Here is a 23,598-nt window from a genome sequence, read left to right on the forward strand (position 1 = left end):
CTGTTGCCCCCTTCTCCTCCTGCCTTCAATCTTTCCCAACATCAGGGTCTTTTCAAATGAGTCAGCTCTTCGCAGCAGGTGGCCAATTTAAGTCACTGTATAAATCTCTGACGGGCTTCCCAGGTGGCACCCGTGGGAAAAGAACCCAGGCGGAAAAGAACCCAGGCAGGTAAGAACCCGCCTGCCAATGCAGGAGACATAAAAGATTCTGGTTTGATCCCTGGGTGGGGAAGATCCCTGGAGGAGGGCATGGCAACTTACTTCAGTATTCTCCAGTATAGGGTTGCAGAGAACCAGACGTGACTGAAGCGGCTTAACACGCACACACGCATCAATCTCTGGAATTCTAGAAAGTATTTATTGAAATAATACATTATTTCAATAAATTTGCATTGCATGCATGTGTGTTCAGTTGTGTCTGACTCTTTGCAACTTCATGGACTGTAGCCCACCAGGCTTCTCTGTCCATGGGATTCTCCAGACAAGAATACTGGAGTGGGGTGCTATTCCCTTCTCCAGGGGATCTTCCCGACCCAGGGATTGAATCCAGGTCTCCTGCATTGCATGAAAATTCTTTTTATTGTCTGAGCCACTAGGGAAGCCCTAAATTTGCATTCGTATATTAGTATATAGTATTAGTTCCAAATCAAAACTTTTCAACTAGCTAAATCCATTCCAGGAAAGGTTATCTTCAGTTGGCTTGAAACTAATTGAAGGAGGGAAGGGGCCAGTGAAATTGACCTGCTTCTGTTCAGATGCTAGGGTTTTAGGAGTTCTTGAGTCTGTGCTTGAAATCTTTTTGGACTTGGGGACTCTGCATTTCTTCCAACAGAGAATGAAAGAATCGTGTACCTGACTTTCATGAAACTCTCATAAGGCATCTCATATTTTTCAAGATGAATTCCAGATGAACTGACAGCAGAGTCACATGGCTTCCAAGTCAAGACTAGAACCTGGTCACCCTATGGCTTTACACCAAAAGCAAAGCAGCCCAGACTCTCCTGAAGCTATGTTTTATTTGGCCCACAGAATGGTGGTGTTTTTTACTTGAATTCATTTTCAATATTGAAAACTGGAAATTTTCATGTGAAAAATCCAGATGTCCTTTATTTTTTTTAGATTGGAGCTCAAGGAACAGTGAGCCCACTTTCTGCAAGGCCCTTGAGACAGGGCATGAGCCTTCTAGGCACTCCAATCCCCCAGGTTCAGTTTAGTCCATTTGCCTTCTTGGTTCTATTGGAACCAGAGTCATGACACCTGTTTCACCCAAGCTGCCATTTTAAGACACCTTGTCAGACTGTTCAAACAATTTCTTACCTGGGTTACACGTACCAAATATGTCTAGCACTTGTTTCCTAGCAGTTGAAAATAATGAGCCAGATTTTGAAATAGGTGAGCTACTTCCTGGCATTAATTCTGGCCATTTAAGAGAGTTTTCTCTGTAAGCCCTTCATTACCATGTGGGATGCTCAGCATACACATAATTTCAAAAATTACTCTTTTCCTGATGGGTTTGCTTAGTCATCAGGAAATTTTGACTTCTTAAGTAAATGAAACATTTGGTATTTGTGAAGTCAAAGAATTTATTTAGGATAGCCACCTTGTCATCTGAAGAACTTATGTTATGACTGAATTGTGGCTCCACCCTCCTACCCCCCAAATTCATATATTGAAGTCCTAACCCCCAGTATCTCAGAATGTGACTATATTTGGCAATAAGGCCTTTAAATATATACTTAAGTTAAAATGAGACCATTAAGGAGAATCTCAATCCAACCTGACTCCTGTCCTTATAAGAAGAAATTTGGACATGCAAAGAAGCACCAAGGGATATACACAGAGGAAAGACCACACGAAGACACAATGAAAACATGGCCTCCTGCAAGCTAAGGAGAGAGGCCTCAGGAGAAAATAAACCTGTTGACATCTTATTCTTGAACCTCTAGCGCCCAGAACTGAGAATATTCATTTCTGTTGCTTAAGACAAGTATTTTGTTATAGCAACCCTAGCTAACTAATAGAGCTTCCTAAGTTGTATTTCTTGAAAGGGACCTCTGTTTCACCTTATGAAATGTATGCAATACATTGTTAATTGATAATTCCTCTTGAGTTTATGCAGCTAGAAGCCCAAGTTGACTAACGGCTGCGATTCCTTAGCTGCACATAAGAATCATCTGTGGAGCCTTTAAAATTAACTATGGGAAATGGCAACTCACTCCAGTACTCTTGCCTGGAAAATCCCATGGGTGGAAGAGCCTGGTATGGGGTCGCAAAGAGTCAGACACAACTGAACGACTTCACCTTACCTTACCTTGTGGGATCACCGCCCCAAATTCTAACTTGTTGGTTTGGGGTTGGTCCTGGCCCTCTGGTTTTATAAGCCTCCCAAGAGTTTTGCAGGTGCAGCCTAGAGTGAGAATTAACTGATTCAGAGGGAATGATCCCCCTCCTAAAGAAGAGCCTGGGTTTCTGCAGTTCTCCCCTGGGAGTCCGCCCCTGACCATGCCATCCAGTGGTAGGCAGGATAGATTTACTGCCTGTATAACAGGACCTCTGAGGGCTTTGAGTGAAAATGAGCCTCTGCCCACGGGCCTCATATTAGAGTTGTTGTTGCTCGGTTGTGTCTGACTCTTTGAGACCCCATGGACTGCAGCCTGCCATGCTGCTCTGACCTTCATCATCTCCTGGTGCTTGCTTAAACTCATGTCCATTGAGTTGGTGATGCCATCCAACCACCTCATCCTCTGCCGCCCCCTTTTTGCCTTCAGTCTTTTCCAGGATCAGGGTCTTTTTCAGTGAACTGGCTCTTCACATCAGAACCCCCAAATCTGCAAGTGGCCACAGCTCTGCCTATGAGGCACTTAATCCACGTGTGTGGCCTGGCTAGGGTACAGGTTTTGGTGGTGGTTTTTTTTTTTTAATCTCTTATCTCCCTGCCACTGATACCGTGTGTTTAATTTCTTGTCCCACCTCCCATTCCAGTGGAGGGTGGGGCATTCTGGAAAGTGTTCCAGGAAGTTGTGGCTTTCCCTCTGCACTCTGGGTGTAGAGCTTGGAATCGAACAGAAGGAACAACCATTGCAGGGAGCATGTTCCCAAGGCCCAGGCCCATGTGCTTTTCCTTCCAGCAATGGTGATATTGACTCCTTTCCTGGCGTACTGGACTGTTCTGTGGATTTTGCTGCTTTTTGCCACATCTCTTACAATTAGAATGGTGTTTTCTGACGTTCATGGCTGTTTAAGTGTGCTGATTTTATTAACTTACTTCCTAGCAATTCTCAGCGCTCTCTCACGAGCTAGGTAGAATGAAAACATTGCCCCATTCTGTAATTTTCCAAGAGCTGCATGCTCTGTTTGTGTGCAGAGAACAGTGGTGTTTTTAAGAGTAAAATACAAGTTAGTGCAACTAGTACTGTGTTTACCCTTTCCTTCAAAACCTCTCCCTGCAGTTTGCTGGTGTGTGTCTAATCTCTCTCTCTGCCATCAGGTGTGACATCCTGACCCCATGTCATAACTTCATTCCCTGATAAGTGCTGTCTTGGTAAATTAAACTGTCTCATTGCGGACCGGTCTGACTTGATGAACCACAGAAAACTTTAAGCACATTATGAAGTGCCCAGTGAACTTATCACAAAAGCAAAGAGAACTGGGTCACTTTCAGGACCCCACATTTCCCAAGTGACTCAGTGGTAAAGAATTCACCTGCCAATGCAGGAGACGCAGGAGGATATGGGTTTGATCCCTGGGTTGGGAGGATCCCCTGGAGAAGGAAATGGCAACCTGCTCCAGTATTCTTGCCTGAGAAATCCCATGGACAGAAGAGCCTGGTGGGCTACAGTCCATGGGGTCACGAAGAGTCAGACACAACTGAGCCCCGGATCCCATAGATTATCAGAAAAATTTTATAAGGAACTTGAGCCTCAAGTTTTGATTGATTCAAGGTGGTATCATCAAAATCTCAAAAAAGGAAAAATGAACAGTTTGCTGAATTGTAGGTCTAGAGTTTAAGAAAGTCCAGTGAGACTCAGTATCTCTTAAAGTTTTGGCCTCACCCAGTGCACCCAGTATTTGTAATTACGATCTTAACCTGATCACATGAACACCTATGATTCAAGTGATGATGCACTATTACAGCTTTCCTGAGTTAAAGTATTGAAAAGGTGTAACTCAGAATGGGACTTGAACCCACTGTCTTTTAACTGAGATCACGTACCTGGTCTCAGGGCTTAATAAAGCTCAGGTTCTTGATGTCTCATTGAAGAAAGAATCCAGTGAGAGGGAGACAAGGGGATCGATAAAAAGTGGATTAATTTAGAAACACTCCAGACAGAGGGTGGGTCATCTCAGAAGGTAAGAGTGGCACCAGGGTGTGGGGTTGTCAGTTTTTATAGGAGTGGGTCATTTCACATGCTAATGAGTGGGAGGAGTATTCCAGCTCTTTGGGGGAGGGGTGGAGATTTCCAGGAATTGGGCCACTTCTCACTTGTTCACTTTACTGTTGGCCTTGGAGCTGTCATGGCGCCTGGGGGTGTGTCGTTTAGTTTTGCTTCTGTGTTACAATGAGCTCATACTGAGGCTCAAGGTCTAGCGGGAGTCAACTCGTCTGCCGTCTTGGACCTAGCTGATTCTAACCAGTTTATGTTGTTTTTCCTCAGTCTATGTCATTCTTTTTTGTTTGTTTGTTTGGCTGTGATGAGTCTTCATCGATGCACACAGGCTTTCTCTAGTTGTGGTGAGCAGGGTCTACTCTCTAGTTGCAGTATGCAGGCTGCAGGCTTCTCATTGCAGTGACTTCTCTCATTTCAGAGCATGGGCTCTAGAGCACTCGGGCTTCAGTAGTTGCAGCTCTTGGGCCCTAGAGCACAGGCTCAGTAATTGTGGGTTTAGTTGCTCCTCGGTATGTGGGATCTTTCCAGAGTGGGGATTGAACCCATGTCTCCTGCAATGGCAGACAGATTTCTTACCACTGAACCACCATGAAAGCCAGGGCTATGTTATTCTTTTGAAGGCTGTGCCCTGACCACCTCCAGCCTGATTCAGTATGGCAAAGATTTTCCAACTCTTATATCTTGAAATTTTTTTAAAGTAAATGCCAAGCAAGCAGGGACTGGAAGAGATACGTGTACACCCACATTCGTAGGGATATTATTTACAGTAGCCAAAGGTAGAAGCCACTCAAGCAAGTGTCTATCAACAGATGAATGGATAAGTTAAATGTGATATGTATGCATAACTTAACATTATGCTCAGTGAAGTAAGCCAGGCACAAATAGAACAAATACTGTATGATTCCACTTCCATGGGATCACAAAGAGTTGGACACAACTGAACGAATAACACTTTCACTTTTCACTTATATGCAGTATCGAGGTACCTTCCCCATTTCAGTGAGTTATGTCATCATCCAACTAGTTGCTTAAGCTTGAAATCTGGGCATCTTACTTGAGCTCTTGATTTTTCTTACCACCTGCTACATTTAATCCAAACTAACAGAGCCTCTGTCTGTCCACTCAAAGACTCGTATACAGATGCTCGTAACAGAACTTCAGACACATTATGGTAAGAGAAAGAAATCAGGCATAAAAAATTACATACTGTATGATTCCATTTATTTGAAACATTTAGAAAAGGCAAATCTATAGAGACAAACAACAGATCAGGAGTTGCCTGACGTTGGGGGTGAGAGCAGGGATTAGGCGTAAGGGAACTTTCTGAGGTGATGAAGATACCCTAAAACTGGATTATGGCAATGGTTGCAAGAATCTGTGGATTCTCTAAAAATCCCTGATTTATACACTTTCAAAAAGTTAGCTAGGAAAGCCTGGCTGGCTACAGTCCATGGGATCACAAAGAGCTGGACACGTCTTAACAACTGAACAACAACAATAAAGTTAGCATCTTATTTGGAAAGTAACTTAGATATTTTGTATTGAGTCAAATAGATTTATTATGGGCAGGATGCAAAGAAACATGGCTGCTTATATCAGGAAAGAGATTTTAAAGAAGGGTCCACACAAAATTAACAAGGCCCATCCACTCCACTTCCTGACTGTTCTCCCCACTGACCCTTCTCTTTAATCCTCTCTGGCATTACATCTTAAATGTTTTGATCAGACTCTTCTTACTGTAAATCATTCTGTTACTTCAAGTTAGGAACAAAAAAAGGAAAAGAAAATGTCCTGTTTATCCCCTTCCCCAGCCTGTATTGATAGGAACAGCAAGCTCAAACTGTGTGGGAAATTTCCTGCCTTAAGATTTATTTACTCTCTAAAGAAAAGCTACTTTTATTTCATTATTTTTTTAAGCATACATGGGTTTTAATTTGGTGAGAAAATATCCTTGCCATTAAGAAGATTCTGCCTCATTACCTCTTATAAAAAAGCCCTCCTCCCCAAATTTGCAGAACTAAAGGAAGCATAAATTAAAACAACATTGTTGTTTGTCGCTTTGATCAACAAACACCCATCTCCAAAAGAAAAAAAAACTGCAAACCAAGCCAGATTCAAAAACTTTCCGTTCCCAAAGTCAAAGCAGTCAATATAAACAGCTTAGTCTCCCAACTGGATAAGAAAGAGGGAAAAAAATGAGGGAGGGGGGATGGTGTTGGGGGATAGGAATAAGAATCAAGAAGGGAAGAAATTTCGATTCCTTACTTTTCCTATTGGCCTGTCTGTCCTTAATTGTTAGCTCTATGAGTTTCCATCAGACTTTTGTCCAGAAATTGAGTAGTAAGGACTTGATTCTAAAACAAAGTCTGATGGAGACTGGGCTTCCCAGGTGGTGCTAGTGATAAAGAACTCCCCTGCCAATGCAAGAGACATAAGAGATGTAGGTTTGATCCCTGGGTCAGGAAGATCCCCTGGAGTGGGAAATGGCAACCAACTCCAGTATTCTTGCCTGGAAAATCCCATGGACAGAGGAGCCTGGTGGGCTACAGTCCATGGAGTAGCAAAGAAACACGACTGAAGCAACTTAGCATGTTGAGTAAAGACTTAACGTCATCTGTTCTTTGGACCTCAAAAGCTTCTTTGCCATCCCCTATTACACATAATGTAATTTTTAAACTATCCTATTGGCCAGTGGTTCAAAAAGAGATAGTCTCCAAAGACAGGGGAAGATTTCTGTTTCTGCAAATGCCTATGTATTTCTCTTCCCCCTCCCGCTTTTGTCCACATAGAGAGAAAGGATATTTGTGTATAACTATGAGGCTTCCCTGATAGCTCAGTTGGTAAAGAATCCACCTGCGATGCAGGAGATCTGGTTTCGCTCCCTGGGTTGAGAAGATCCCCTGGAGAAGGGAAGGACTACCCACTCCAGTATTCTGGCCTGGAGAATTCCATGGGGTCCATGGGGTCACAAAGAGTCAGACATTGAGCAACTCTCACTCACCAGACAACTTGCTAAGAGATAAAAAGGGGGATAAGACAGCCAAAGGAGCTGTAATTTATTTTACTCTTTGCGATGTATTTGGTTGTGTTCTTTTTCCTTTTTGTTCTTTTTTTTTTTTTTTTAGTTTTCAAAGATTTTAAATTATGGTTAAAGAAAACATGACATCAAATTTATCATCTTGGGACTTCCCTGGTGGTCCAGTGGCTGACTCTTCACGCCTAGTGCAGGGGGCCTGGGTTCGATCCTTGGCTGGGGAACTAGATCCCACATGCGGCAACTAAGAGTTTGCATGCTGCAACTAAGACCTGGTATAGCCAAATAAGTGAATAAATAAAAATAAATATTTTTTTAAAAATGTACCACCTTAGCCATTAGGTACAGTTCAGTAGTTACGTATATTCATATTATTGTGCAGCAATTCTCCAGAATATCATCTTGCAAAGTTGTACCCATGAAGGGACAACTCCCATCTCTCCCTTTTACTGTTGTTTTTCCAGCTTCCCTGGTTCCTCAGTGGTAAAGAATCCACCTGTAATGCAGGAGATGTGAGTTTGATCCCCAGGTCAGGAAGATCCCCAGAGAAGGAAATGGTGAAGCACTCCAGTATTCTTGCCTGGAGAATTCCATGGACAGAGGAGCCTGGCAGGCTACAGTACATGTGGTCCCAAGAGTCAGACACAACTTAGCGACTAAACCACCACCACCACTATTATTTTTAAATTGGAATTGAAAAGATGGAGCCTTCTGGTTCTGTACGATGTCTGCATTACCTGGTATGTCAGGAAGTCAAAATTTTCAAGTGTTTCTTGGGTAATGTGAAAGATAGCTGTTTTCCATGAACAATCATCCCTTGTTTACACTTCTCTAGGTTGCTCATCTTTTCTTCTCTCCTACACATTCTGAGATAGGTGACTGATTGTTAGTTTCTCAGGCGGGTTGCCATTTCCTTTTCCAGGGGATCTTCCTGACCCAAGGATCGAACCTGTGTCTCTTGCATCTCCTGCACTGGCAGCAGATTCTGTATCAACTGGGCCACCAGGGAAGCCCTGGTGAGGGAGAAAGCAAATCCTGTTCTTGAACCCTTAGCAGGCTGGCCTTTCTGACTCTCCCCCTAACATGGGGATCAAGGGTGCGAGTTGTCCTCTAATCACGAAGAACCTTCCTCCTTATCAGGAGCACCCGTAAATTTCCAGAAGCCATGTCCTCCTGCCCTTCCCATCCTCCCCTTTCCCTCCACTCTCTAGCAACTGTGACTTGCTGGTTTCTGGTCTCACGCTTCATGCCAGCTGCCAGGGTCCCCATTTGGGTTGGCTCCAGTTTTCTGAAGCCTGGCAGTTAGTTAATAAGAAACCCAGGATGTAAATCACAGCTCGGACAGTTTCCTGTGGGGGAGCTTTTAAGTTCCCACCAGATCTTTTCATTCATTCCAGCTCATGAAGAGGAGACCGATGCTCTCTTCAGACACAAATGTGAATATAGACCAGAGATAAACAAGGCGGGGTGCCGGCAGGGAGCTGGAGGGAAGCTTAAAGACAAGATGCTTAGCACTGGCTTTCATTCTTTTGCCTAAAACTCATCCATTTAATGAACTGATAGAGGGAGTGTTCTCACTTGATAATTAGTAATATGAAATTTCCACTGGTATTTTTTAAAAAACAAGTTTTAAAGCACTGTTTTGTTAGCTCACTAGAGTTCCAAAACTCTGATGGAACATTTATTGAGGATTTATTCTCTACATGAGGCTTCCCTGGTTGCTCAGTGTAAAGAAGCTACCTGTAATGCAGGAGATGCAGGAAACTCCACTTTGAGCCCTGGATTGGGAAGATCCCTGGAAGGGAGCAATGGTTACCCCCTCCAGTATTCTTGCCTGCAGAATCCCATGGACAGAGGAGCCTGGTGGGCTACAGTCATAGAGTTGCAAAGAGTCACACAAGACTGGACTGAAGTGATTGAGCATACACACATGCATTCTCTACCATGCCCTGCAACAGACATGAGTAAGAAGGCTGTGGTCCCTGCCTTCTAGAATCTTACTGTCCATCTAGTTGTCAAAACTCTGGAGTATATTACACTAGAGAAGGCTGTTACAGGCTAGGAAACAGAATCAGGCAACACTTGAGTTCTGTCGGGGATGTGATAAGGTAAGTGAAGCACTCAGCAGGGAGTCCATAGTATTTGTTAAGTGAAAAAGGTTATTAATATCAATAAGAGCATCATCCAGATAGATACTAGCTCCAGGAGTAGGTATAATACAGAGCATACACGTATTAAAACAAATAATGCTTCCAAGCTGTGTATAAGTTCCAAAAATTTAGTCCATAAATTCCAAGAGTTGGGGGGAAGGCTAGACAGTTTGGGGAAAGGTTTTGAGAGACTAGGACTTAACATAAACAAAGAGAACAAAAACAACATGGACTCATAAAAACAAGGTGATGGGCATGGGTGTAATGACTTGGAAGCATTAATTCACCCAATACCAGCATGTGTCATGTACCTTGGTCATCTGAGATGAAGGAGTTATAATCCCTTTCCTAACACACCTAATCTAGGGGGGAGATTTTTATTTAATGGCACCAGTGGCTCTGTTCAAGGTAAAATGTGATAAGAGCTATAGAAGATGATTCAGTGCTGTATTTTTGAATATTCAGAGGAGGGAGAAATTGCTTTTGGTTAAGAATAAGAGAAGTTTCACTGAGTAAAGAATATATTTTGCAGGTCCTGAGAGGTTGGCAAGAATTTCCTTAGTATAAATTGGGGTTGAAGAAGGAATCTCCACCCAGACAATGAAAAATGTGAGTCAAGTGCTAAGGAGGGAAACCAAGGCATGCTTGCAAAATGGTAATTACTGGACTCATTGACAAAAAAGTCTGTGAGTCAGTATGGATGGAATCAAGCAAAGTGAAACGTCCTTCATTTGGGAAAAAGCACAATTTTTAAGGGGAAAATATAGTAATTTTCCATTTACCCAAGGGAAAGAAGAACATTCTGGAGGGATCTTAGGCTTTCCTCATATTCCACTAGACATATAGGCAAAAATATTTTTAAGTAGCTTTCTTTATCTTGGTGCTCTGAATGGAACTAAAGTCTCTACCTACAGAGGATAAATGTGCCCATTTTCCTTCATCCTCTACGGTAGTGGTCCCCAGCACTTTTGGCATCAGGGACTGGTTTTGTGGAAGATAGTTTTTCCATAGATGGGATGGGAGTGGAGGGAATGGTTTCAGGATAATTCAAGTGCATTACATTTATTATGTACTTTATTTCAATCATTATGACATCAGCTCCACCTCAGATCATCAGGCATTAGATCCCAGAAGTTGGTGACCCCTGCTCTAGGAAACAGCAAGACCTCGTCCTCTGATGAAAGTGGCTTAGCCTGCATTCTCTTGGTCATGCAGGATGGTGTGAAAACAAGGCCTAGTTTTCAGAGTCAGGCAACTGTTTCAACTCTTCATTTCTGCCCCTTCTACACTTTGACCTTAGCAAGTTACATAAAATCTGAGCTTCCTTTTCTCTTCTGTAAAACAGGACTAGAAATAGCTACCCTGAGGTATTGTTGTAAAAATTAGAAATAAGGTATATAAATCCCAAGGCAGGAGTAAAACTAATCCTGGGCACAAAATAGATGGTGACTGTTACTATTACTCATAGGCTACGCTCAGCTCTTTCTGGTCTACCAGGAAGAAATGGCAGCCAGTAGCCTGCAAGGACCTGCCCAGGACTCTGCTATCTTATTGCCTTTGGTCAATCAGCCACCCTCTGGACACCTCCCACAGGTGCTGATTACAAGAACTTTAAAAATAAATTTTCTCCCCCATCTTATCTTCTGGTTCCTAGGCAGGAGTACTAAAGTATGCTGAATAATGCTGACATCCGGCTTGGAGTAGTACAGTTTCCTGAACACCTGCTGGGAGAAAGTTGTGCTTAAAAGCAAATAAGCTAGAAAGCAGAGAAAATTTTTCCTCTTGCTGGAATCTACATGTGAAAGTATAAAATAAAACTGTGTGACTTGAGGCAAATGAAAAAGAGCCTAGAAAATGAACTATTAATCGTGGTGCTTGGTGACTGGAATCTTTTTTTTAAAGCACATTGTTTGTAGCTTTTTTAAAAAATAAGGGGAGACAAATTGGCTTAAGTCAATAGTTAAGATGAAATTGCCAAAAAAGTAAACAGAAGCTACATTTCTTTGTTTTTATTTGGAGAGCTAGAGACCCCAATACTTCAAGAACAATGAAGCTGCCAACTAGCTAGTGGAAAACTTTTATTTTCAAAAATAATTTTACAAATGAAGATAAGGTAATTAAAAAAAAGAACCTAAGGGATTTAACTCCCTTTAAAAAAATATGTAGACATTAAATACCATGCTGCCTAAATTTTATTAACAGTAAATCATCAAAGAAAGTCATTTACATTTTAAAAATTCCAGTTGGTTTTACCCTAACAGCCTTTCTTGTTTTTATCTCTTGAAGTTATATTTCTGTAGCACCTTGGGTTGTTCTTAAAGCAGTGTCTGGCAATGTTGATGTCATTTAAATATTTCAAATACTTATGTATATTTAGGGCTTCCCTTGTGGCTCAGCTGGTAAAAAATCTGCCTGCAATGTGGGAGACCTGGGTTCGAGCCCTGGGTGGGAAGATCCCCTGGAGAAGGGAAAGGCTACCCACTCCAGTATTCTGGCCTGGAGAATTCCATAGACTGTGTAGTCCATGGGGTCGCAAAGAGCTGGGCACGACTGAGCAAACTCCACTTTCACTTTTCACTTTCAAGACTTCCTATAATACAAACTTAGGAAGAAAACCTAGTCAGTAGAATAGATGTCTTGATGCTATGAATAAGATATCCTTTTTGAGAGGCCTAAAATTCTGATATGACAGAAAGACCAAATCAATTAAAAGAATAAGTAATTTGGTTTTGTTGATGTTTTGTATCATTATGAAGAAATAATTGTTGGTGTCTTTGATGAATTCTCTTGGTCAGGGGAGGAGCTTTTTACAATAAATAGGTCAGAGTTTGTAAGCAGTGGAATATCATGGTGCCTTTAGACATTAAGACACATTTCTTGGTGGGGGGAGGTGGGAGGGGGGTTCAGGATGGGGAACACATGTAAATCCATGGCTGATTCATGTCAATGTATGGCAAAAACCACTACAATATTGTAAAGTAATTAGCCTCCAACTAATAAAAATAATTGGGGGGGGGAGACATATTTCTTTTTTTAAAAAAAGATTTATTTGTTTTATTTGATGGAGGAGGCTGTGCTGGGTCTTCATTGCTACAAGCAGGCTTTCTCTAGTTGCGGTGAGCAGGGGCTACTGTTTGTTGCATGTTCCGGCTTCTCATTGCAGTGAATTCCCTTGTTGCGGAGCACAGGCTGTAGGCCCACAGGCTTCAGCAATTGCAGTGCATGGGCTCAGTAGTCATGACTTGAGGTCTCTAGAGCACTGGCCCAGTAGTTGCGGCTCACGGGCTTAGTTGCTCTGAGGCATGTGGGATCTTCCTGGACTAGGGATCGAACCAGGTGGCCTCTGCCATTGCAAGGCAGATTCTTGACCACTGGACCACCAGGGAAGCTCCAAGTTACATTTCTAGAAACCATTTGTTCAATATGTATGCCGGTTTATCACAGCATCACCTAGCTTTGTTTCCCATTGTGCTTTGTACTTGTATATTACATATGTTTAGATTCAGATACTCAACTAGACCATAAAACGCCCCTCCTATGGCCCCCTAGGCATGCAGCTGTTTTCATCCCAAGTCTACTCTGCCCAGTCTTTCTTCCTTTTCCTCTCTCATCACCTGTACTCTCAGTGGCGATTTCTCCCACCCAGCCACCATGCAGGCACTCAGACAAGAAAGCAGTTCTTGTTAAAATATACGGTGCAGACCAATGGCAGAAATTGCACTGCATTCCATCCCTAAATTGATTACGCCTCCCTTTCTTCATACCTTTCCCCAGTCCTTATTTATCGTCATCTATATCTTCATTAACTTATCAATATTTTTCTAGGAAGAAAAAAATAGTTTACAGCTTTCATCAAAACATTCTGGGTTATGTCCCAGAAAATATTTCAATCCTCAGTTCTTAGGCTTCTTGGGCACCATCAATGCAGACACTCAGCTCCTTTGATAGAAAACAATGTTCACGCTTGTGCACAGGCCCAGGTTAGGCTGAGAATGCTGGCTGGCTCAGCCCTGATTGCCCTTGTCCACTTCACCTCCCCAGTGTCCTGGTGACAAGGACGTGCTGGTATTTGAAAGTACTCCAGCTGAACCCATGCTCTTAAGGACCCATCACTTCTGGAGTTTTAACTTTCAGGGTTCTGGGCTGACAGTTCTCATTGTCACCTAGATCACATGTCTTTTTTTTTTTTTTGCCCTTCACATTCCAAGCACACTTCACCTTCTTCCGGAAGGTTGCTGCCGCTGATAGGAGGTGGCAGCTGTTCACAGTTCACGTCAATCCTGGTCAGAGCTTTGGAACTTAAAAGGGAAAACCCTTTTGCCAGCACGACTATAGTCACTTTTAAGCTAGTGAGATTTCATTGTTTGAATTGTGCTTGACCTGCATGTTTTACAAGTGAATTTACAAAGTGGCTTTTCTCCCATGAAATGTGGACCAAAATTGAAATGGATATCCAGAGTTAAAGATTTTACCATCATTCTCTGACATGGTCATCATTATCCTCTATGCAAAGTTAACTGTGATTATAAGTACAGCCTAACATTGAATATTCATTGGAAAGGCTGATGCTGAAGCTGAAGCTGTGACACTTTGGCCACCTGATGCGAAGAGCCAACTCAGTGGAAAAGACCCTGGTGCTGGGAAAGATTGAAGGCAGGAGGAGAAGGGGACAACAGAAGATGAGATGGTTGGATAGCATCACCTACTCAATGGACCTGAGTTGGAGCAAATTCCAGGAGATGGTCAAAGACAGGGAAGCCTGGCGTGCTGCAGTCCATGGGGTCACAAAGAGTTGGGCATGACTTAGCGACTGAACTGAACTGACTGAACATTGAATAGGCACTTACTTTATGTCAGGCATTGTTCTAAGTGTATCATATAAAGTTTTACATCTAAAAGTCCAGCAAACCTATGATGCAGGTTCAGTTTTTAGTTCTCATTTTACAGAAGAGAACATTGCTTCAGTGGAGCTGGTAATGACCAGCCTGAGGTCACATAGTAGGTGCTATGGCCAGGATTCAAATCTGAGTGTTCTCCTCCCAGAAACTGCACTATTAACCATGATGCAACACTGGACCCACAGGAGGGGGAGTCCACCCTAGCGGTAAAAATCAATGAGCCCATCACCTCCCATTGAGTTCATCCTTCACATGCCACCAGCATGACTTCTTGAAGGTGCAGATCCAGTCATGACACTAGTGGAAAGTGTTTCTCACTGCCTACAAGGTAAAGTCTAAATCCTGAAAGAGATCCAAAAGCCTTCCCTGCTACCATCTGCCTCTGTAGCTATGCTGTTTGCCACCTGCCCATTCCTGCCATGTTTCTTCCGGTTCCCCAATTGGTCTGTGCTGTCTGATACTGCGGGACCTTCAAACGTATTCCATCCTGACCGTTCCCTCCTCTCTTCCTACCCAGGTGAGCTTGTGCACATCGTACAGAACCTGTCTCAAACAGCTTCTCTACATCCTTCCCGGACATAAATCTCCTCTCCTCTGTTTGCTACCAGCACAAACATCTATTTAGTGAGATAAAAAGAGCTACCACTTTTGAGCTCTTGTGTGCTAGGCAAGGGGACAGGGCTGAGCATTTTGCATGGTTAGTGGTTACAAATCTTGAGCCAAAAACACAATTATGGGAGAAATGTATCTGTTTATTTAAAAAAAAAAAAAAAAAAAGAAGACTATAATTTCTGTTTTGAGACCTCATTCAGCAAGGAGACACAGGTAATGTCAGTCAATCCATCTTTTCCAGCTCCTAAGGTTGTAGCTGAGTTGTGAGGTGCTTAGGCAAAGTCCAGGTGTGTGTGTGTGTGTGTGTTGTAGGGAAGTCGGATGAAGTCGTCCCTTTGGTCTCCATGTCACCATCTCCCCATGCTGGGATAGTTGGGGTAGTGGTGTCTGCAGCCTCTTCAGATCCATCAGGCACGTTTACCAGAAACCTTCTGCCTCTCCTGGACCACTCTAGGTTGGGAGGATTGGTGGAAGCCTGAGCCTCTCTCCTGCCCAGCTGTACTGCACAGACATTTCTTTGATTCCTCCTCTGTGCTGAGTTCCCAGCAACTCTTGGACTGAGCCAATTCTCCAGGCTCTTGCTTGGGATCGGAACCCGCATAGTTTCTGCTCTCAAATCATTTAGCCTACCTGGAGCTTTCATCTTGCGTCATGTAGGATTTAGACTGGCTCCAGCTTCTAGCTCCCCTTCACTTCCCTTCTGACTCTCCTTGCCCTTCTTTATTCATTCTAGAAAGCTGTAATGTCTTTTGGAGAAAAACTAGCTCTAACTGAGTATTCTTTCAGATCTTAAGCCTGGATTCTTTTATGATATAAAAATTCTGCTGAGTCATCCCTTCCTTGGTCAGTGAGTGACACTAACTGGGAGGAAAGACAGGACTATGAGGAAATCCATTGGAGGGAGTAAGAACCATTAATATCTCATGGTTACTGCTGCCTCCCAGAGACACACACTGAATGATTAGTTCATATAATCTTTGCAAAAACCAATGGGAGGTGTAATTATTCTCATTTTATTTATTTATTTATTTTTTAATTATTCTCATTTTATAGAGGAAAACCTAAGGCTTAGTTAGATCAACTAACCTTGTACACTGCTAGCAAGCTCTTGAATCCAATTCATGCTCCTGACCATGAGACCTAAGTATCCTTACCATGTGGGACTGAAATAATTTCTTTAGGTATCTGAGTTTCCCAGTACATTGAACTCATTGAAGTCAGGGCTAGGACCTCATCCATCCTGATACGCTCCATACCCTGCAGTTAGCAGGTGCACTTAGGAAGTAGTATTTGAACTGAAATGGATGAAGGAGAGAGAAGGAAAAGGCAGAGGAGGAGAGGAAAAGGTAAATGGGAAAATTCCCTTATCTAAGCTCTTCTGTGATTTTAGAAAGTTCTGAGAATCCCACACAACTTTTAAAGGAAACAAAATGAAACTGTATTTTCTCACATGGAGTTATTGTTTGTTCAGTTGCTCAGTCGTGTCCAACCCATGGACTGCAGCACGCCAGGCCTCCCTGTCCTTCACCATCTCCCAGAGTTTCCTCAAACTCATGTCCATTGAGTCGGTGATGCCATCCAACCATCTCATCCTCTGTCGTTCCCTTCTCCTCCTACCCTCAGTCTTTCCCAGCATCAGGGTCTTTTCTAACAAGTTGGTTCTCTGCATCAGGTGGCCAAAGTATTGGAGTGTCAGTTTCAGCATCAGTCCTTCCAGTGAATATTCAGGGTTGATTTCCTTTAGGATTGACTGGTTGGATCTCCTTGCAGTCCAAGGGGCTCTCAAGAGTCTTCTCCAACACCACAGTTCAAAAGCATCAATTCTTTGGCACTCAGCTTTCTTTATAGTCCAACTGTCACATCCATACATGACTACTGAAAAACCATGGCTTTGACTATATGGACCTTTGTTGGCAAAGTAATGTCTCTGCTTTTTAATATGCTGTCTAGATTGGTCATAGCTTTTTTTCCAAGGAGCAAGCGTCTTTTAATTTCATGGCTGAAGTCACCATCTGCAGTGATTTTGGAGTCCAAGAAAATAAAGTCTGTCTCTGTTCCCATTGTTTCCCCATCTATTTACCATGAAATGATGGGACTGGAAGTCATGATCTTAGTTGAGTTTTAAGTCAACTTTTTCACTCTCCTTTTTCACCTTCATTATGAGAGGTGTCTGAAATTATTAAATGAAAATGTATGTTAGAAAACAGTGTGATCATCTATCGGAAAAAAAATGTTAATATTAACATACATAATGATAACATGTCAGCATCCATAAAAGAGAAGAGCTGGAGGAATTTCCACCCAACAATGGATAATGATTTGGGGAGCAATTTAGAATTACATGGGACATTCACTCTGTTATTTCTGTAATACTTGAATGTTCATAAAGAATATTATCCATTTTTTTAAATTAGGAAAATCAATGTTTAAAAAGAAAAAGCATGTTATCCTATTACAGATTTTACATTGTACTCTATACTGATCACCTTACACTGGAGCAGGTAATTATAATGAGATAAACAAATACAGGAAATGCTTCTCTATTCTTTCAAAATGACAATACAAATCTTGCATCATGCCGTGAATCCACCCATGAGCCTGTTAAGTAGGTATTTGTAGTTAACACTTTGAGCTGAGCTGTCTTCCATCCTGGTTTGAATCCTAGCTCTCTGTCTTAGTACCCATATGACCCTGGGCAAGTTCCTTAATCACTGTGCCTTTTCTGTGTCACTCTGTATAGGTCTACCTCTTTCCTTTTAAATGCTGCATGATATGCTTCACAATTAATTTAACCACTCTCTACATGTACATTTAGGTTGCTTCCAGTCTCCAGGATGTGTTTCTAGTCTTTCAACCTAGACTTTCCAGAAAGAATGCTGTCAATCCTTGTCTCCAGTATCACTTGAGGCTGCTGACCTGTTGCTTAATCAGTGAACCAACCTCCCCTGGTAACATTGAAAATGGCCTTTATCTCTTATATTTCCATGAGACAAAAACTCACTGTCTTCCTTCACCGACAAAAACTGTCCTTCTGCTAGTTCTGTTCTTCATTTTGCTTCTGTTTAGACCTACACAGATTTGATAGTGGATCCCACATCTGACCCACACAACCATGCATACTGCTGGTGAGTGCTGTATGTATGCTTAGTTGCTCAGTCGAGTCCAACTCTCTGCAACCCCATGGTCTGCAGCCCGCCAGGCTCTTCTGTCCATGGGATTTTCCAGGCAAGAGTACTGGAGTGGGTTGCCATTTCCTTCTCCAGGGGCTCTTCCCGACCCAGAGATTGAACCCACGTCTCCTGCATTGCAGGTGGATTCTTTACCGTCTGAGCTACCAGGGATGCTGTATGGACATGCATTTGTAGTGTTGCAGATAGTAACTGAACTCTAGCCTACCTAGTCCTTCCCTATTTTCCTCGGGTTCTGACCTTTGCAAGATTCTAAATAGCTTTCTTGATAATAACTAGGTTGCATAAAGGTCTTTACTTGGGGCCCTGGTCCTAAGGCTACAAAGAACAGCAGGAAACACAGAGGTGCCCTTGTCAGTATGAATCAGCTGCTAGCAGCAGAAGATGCCTTCAACAAAGAAAGAGAGTGAGGAGATTGTCAGCTCCGAGAACTTCCAGGCTTACTGGGCTATTTATGAGAAAGGTCTCTGTGATAGAGGGTAACTAACTTTGAGAAGCTGAAAGCATATAGGGTTTCTCCCTTTCCTGTTACAATCATCACTTCATGAAATAAAGTCTTTCCCAGGTTTAAAACAGTCTTAAATGTATTTCCTTACTTTCAATATCCATTTTAACATTTTATTCAGTAGGATGGTTGTTTACTTGTTTTTCACATTTTTCTGTGAGTGGTTCAAAAAAATAAAAATATTTGTCAAAGTGAATATTACATTAGAAGTTATGAAAAATTCACCTTAAACCCAAATAAATAGCCATTTGAGAAGGGAGGACCTATATGTTCTTCTTAATATTTTCTCTCTGAATCAATCAAGAGTATTCTTTCTTGATTGTGTTTATACTGACCATTAAACAATCCCTAGAACTGATTTTCAATATTCAACAGATTTTGACAGTTGTTCTAAGGTTTCAACATCCAAAAGAAAAGCACAGATGAACCAGGGAATTTATTGTATAGCTATGCAAGAGCTTGTAGTTGCTGTTACTATTATTATTTAGCAAAGACTCTTATGTTTCAAATACTTATATTCTTCATATGAAAACTTTATTTACTTGGAATAATGGAAAAAGGCCAAACTGAATTGGTAAGAAGTAATGGTTGACTGGACTTCAACCATTCTTCAGGTGGTGAAGAATCTGCCGACAATGTGGGACACCTGGATTCAGTTCCTGGGCTGGGAAAATCCCCTAAGGAAGGACATGGCAACCCACTCCAGTATCTTTGCCTGGGAAATCCCATGGATAGAGGAGCCTGGGGGGCTATAGTCCATGGGATCACAAAGAGTTGGACATGACTGAGTGACTAACCCCACCGCCACCTGAGTAGTTGACTGTTTCTAAGTGACATTTAATAAAGTACAATATATATTAAAAACTTATTACTGTAATATTGAAAAGAACATAAACTTTTGAAATAAATTCAAAATCTAAATCACATATATGATTTCTATATGTCGTTTCTTTAAAGATATAACTAAATGTATTAGACTAACATTTAAAAATTCAAAGCATAACTGCTAAGATTGGAATTTAGAGACATATGGCAGTAATCCTAACTGTCTTAAGCTTTTTGTTTGAAAAAGACACTCATTCTCACAGGTTTCTCCTTAGTAATAAGACCTGATAATCGTAGTAGAAAAACAAACTTTTAAATGTGTATACAGAATGAATCAGACCATTCGAATTATGTCAGGTCCTTAATCAGTACAGATTAATATAATGTGATTTTAAATATTTTTAGGTTATCATCTGCTAAGTCACTTCAGTCATGTCCGACTCTGTGCGACCCCATAGACAGCAGCCCACCAGGCTCCCCCATCCCTGGGATTCTCCAGGCAAGAACACTGGAGTGGGTTGCCATTTCCTTCTCCAATGCGTGAAAGTGAAAAGTGAAAGTGAAGTCGCTCAGTTGTGTCCAACTCTTATCAACCCCGTGGACCGCAGCCTACCAGGCTCCTCTGTCCATGGGATTTTCCAGGCAAGAGTACTGGAGTGGGGTGCCATAGGTTATCATATTTAACTCAAATTGAAATTGGGGTTTGCAGGTTAAACTAATTAAGAGAAGTGGGAAGGGACTTCCCTGGTGATCCATTGGTTAAGATTTTGCTTTCTAATGCAGGGGGTGAGGGGTCAATCCCTGGTTGGGGAGCTAAGATCCCACATACTTCTGGCCAAAAAACCAAAACATAAAACAGAAGAAATATTGGAACAAATTCAATAAAGACTTTAAAAATGGTCCACATCAAATATATATATATATATATATATATTTTTTTTTTTTTTAAAGAGAGAGTTGGGAAGAAAAGGAATTGGTGAAGGCTTGGGGAGGAAAGGGCAAAAATGTGCCTCTTACCAAGTGTAAATCATATGGTACATAAATTATGTCATAATGCGTGTGTGTGTGTATGCTGAGTCGCTCAGTCGTGTCTGACTCTTTGCAGCCCCATGGACTGTAGCCTGCCAGGCTCCTCTGCCCATGCAGTTTTCCAGGCAAGAATACTAGAGTGGAATTTCTTACTCCAGGGGATCTTCCTGACCCAAGGATTGAACCCTCATCTCTTGCGTCTCGTCTCCTGCATTGGCAGGCAGATTCTTTACCACTAGCACCACCTGGGAAGTCTTATATCATAATAAAGATGTTTAAAAGAATCATAACTTTAAACAAAAGAAAAAGTATGCAAACAGCAGGTTGCTGATTGGCCAAGCAAACCCTTTCTCTAAGATTAGGTTGTGTATTTTTTGTATTTGTTACCCCCTCATAAAATATTTTAGCATTTTTAAAGCTTTATTTCTTGATCAGTATATCTGTTTTCACTAGAAGAAATAAAATGCTCTGGATTCTAGTGTGATGCACTATTTCTGGGAGTGATCTTGATGTAGGAACGAAAAGGCAGCATGACTTGACAGAAACCGTCTTGGCATTTATCCAAATATACACCTGATATGTGTAACTATTTCACAGTCATTTATCATTTATGCTTTGGGAGGAAGGGATGGGCCATTTTGAAGGGGAACTGAAGGACCAGGTGAGGGAACTTACTCCTAGCTCATACAGAGAGCAGTCTGCCTAATTTTCTATTGCTGTGTAGATTTTTTCATTTCCAATCTCACCTTTGATCCCAGGAGACAATTTGTTTTCCTTTTATCTACAAGTATCTGGTGATATATCTAAATTATAGGTAGAAGTTAAAAAGTGTTTTTCCAGAATCTGTGGTACAGCAGAAGCCCAGGACTTCCTGTCATAGTGATGGATTTCACTGGTGTCATGCAGTCTATGTGGGAGGTAAAAGTTAGATCTAAAGTGTTTCTAAAACGTTTTCTTTAAATTGCAGTCCAGGTGATTTACAATGTTGTGTTAGTTTCCAGTGTGCAACCAAAGTGATTCAAATATGTATACAGCCTTTCCATTATAGGTTATTACAAGATATTGAATATAGTTCCCTATGCTTTTCAGCAGGACCTTGTTGTTTATTTTATATATAGTAGTTTGTATCTGCTAATTCCGAGCTCCTAACTTATCCCTTCCCCCCTTCCCCCTTTGGTAACCATGCGTTTATTTTCAGTGGCCAAAGTGTGTTTTGAATCACCAATTTAAAGTGATGTTTCACACAGGAGTAGAGGAATCTGGCCCAGCCTTACAAGATTTCACCTGACCGTGAGCACTCAGAAAGGAAGGCAGAGGAGCAGCAGGGGAGGAGGGCTTATCTCGTCTGCCTACAGAGCTCCTGGCTGTGTCCTCAGCTAATAGGTCTTACTTCCTCGACATGGCGGCAGCAGCAATATGCTTTCTAAGCAGTAAGGACTGACCACCCTGTTTAAAGCTTAAGTTCTGAGCATCATCTGCTTCCACCTAAAAGTAGATCCCCACAGGGCATTAGGACACAGAACAGGCAACATTAGCCTCCCTGCTTCTAACACCTAGCAACAATGTGGGTGGGAACCCCTCTGGCTGTGTGGCAGGTGTATATATATTTGTACATGCCTGTGATACCATGATGCAAACAAAATACAACTTCAAGGGTGGGTAATACCTTGGGGGAGGGGGAAGCCTGTCCATGAAGATATCGATAAAGAGGTTTATTTAGTAGTTTTTGTAGCCCCTAACGCTTCTGCATTGTGCCAAGATATTATAAAAAGCACAGCCAAGTAAAGGCAAATAATATTAACTCTATGGGAACTGAGGTTTCTAGTTCCTACCTAATTAGACATTCTCTTTTCTGTGTCTATATGTGTATTTATCATCCTAAATATAGAACCTGATATATATAAAATAATATATAAAAACTACTATATATATAAATAAAAACTACTACATATAAAATAAAATTTTAACAGGCATGCTGCTTGAGGGAGAAAAAGCCAATTTCAAACCTTACTGTTAATCTCTGGAGATGCATGTGAAAGCCATTAAGAAACGTACTTTTTACAGGAAAAAAAAATCTTTTTTCCACCTCTATTGAAAGAGGCTGGACGAGCCTTTAAAGAAAGATGAAACTGAAAATAGCACCATACCCTCCTTAAGAATATTGAAGGAGTACCTCTATCTCAATGCAAAATAAATGCAGGTGTGTATACTGCCTAAGACCCCAAAGGTTGCAAAGCTGAATCCAGAATTTCCTTTAAGATTACAGTCATAACCTGTTAATAATCACCTGTTCCTCATCTAGAGATGATGCTCAGGAAACAAAAGAACTGGGAAGGGAGGTTTGAACAGCATTAACGATCAGAAACAACCTGAATCTCTCCAGTTGATTTATACTGGAAAAGGACACACCACGGAGGAAAAGGATGGCTATTTTCCTTGTAATGCGAGCTTTGTTTTTTTTTTTTTAAGAAGTGAACTTTTTACCTTGTTCATTCATGCTTCATTTGATCAATTACTAACTATATAGCCCCTGAAAAGCGAGCGCGGGCTTTTTGAAGTGGATATTTTGTTCTGGGATTCCCCCCTTCGTTTCAAAATGGGCGGGGAGGTGGAGTTAAGACACCTTTCTGACTGTGAACCGATCAAGCAGCGCCCGAGTGTGTGAGTCGGCCCCCTGAATACCACGAGGACCCGACGACGTGGACTGCGGGGAGACGGCGAGCGGAGCCCGGCTCTTGCAGCCGGGAATCCTTTTTCAAACCTTCGGGAGCCAGCGCTACCATTGAAATGCAAATCCCGTCCTGAGCGGCCGGGCCAATCGGCGAGGCTTCCTGTGCGATTACCTGGTGGCGAGCGCGCAGCGAGCGCGGCCCCTCCGGCTCGGCTCCGGCGGCCCGGTAGGCGTGGTGGTCGGGCGCCCCCTCACCCTCCGGGCCCGGCGCCCCGCTTCACCCCCAGCAGCCCGGCGC

General features: G+C 42.1%; 1 protein-coding gene across 4 annotated transcripts in view; it reads left to right on the forward strand.

Annotated features, from left to right (window-relative positions):
• SHROOM3 (shroom family member 3) overlaps positions 1-23,598 on the forward strand; it is a 319,013-nt gene that overhangs the window by 219,553 nt on the left and 75,862 nt on the right. The window contains exon 1 of one of the 4 annotated variants that reach the window (XM_043448171.1): positions 23,293-23,526. The exons of the other annotated variants lie outside the window; for them this stretch is intronic. The gene's annotated coding sequence lies outside the window, so the exon portion shown is untranslated. Of the gene's footprint in view, positions 1-23,292; positions 23,527-23,598 lie in introns of those variants that run through there. 4 annotated transcript variants of the gene reach the window in all.

The sequence above is a fragment of the Cervus canadensis genome, chromosome 26 (assembly GCF_019320065.1).
Source record: "Cervus canadensis isolate Bull #8, Minnesota chromosome 26, ASM1932006v1, whole genome shotgun sequence".
In the NCBI taxonomy this organism is placed as follows: domain Eukaryota; kingdom Metazoa; phylum Chordata; class Mammalia; order Artiodactyla; family Cervidae; genus Cervus; species Cervus canadensis.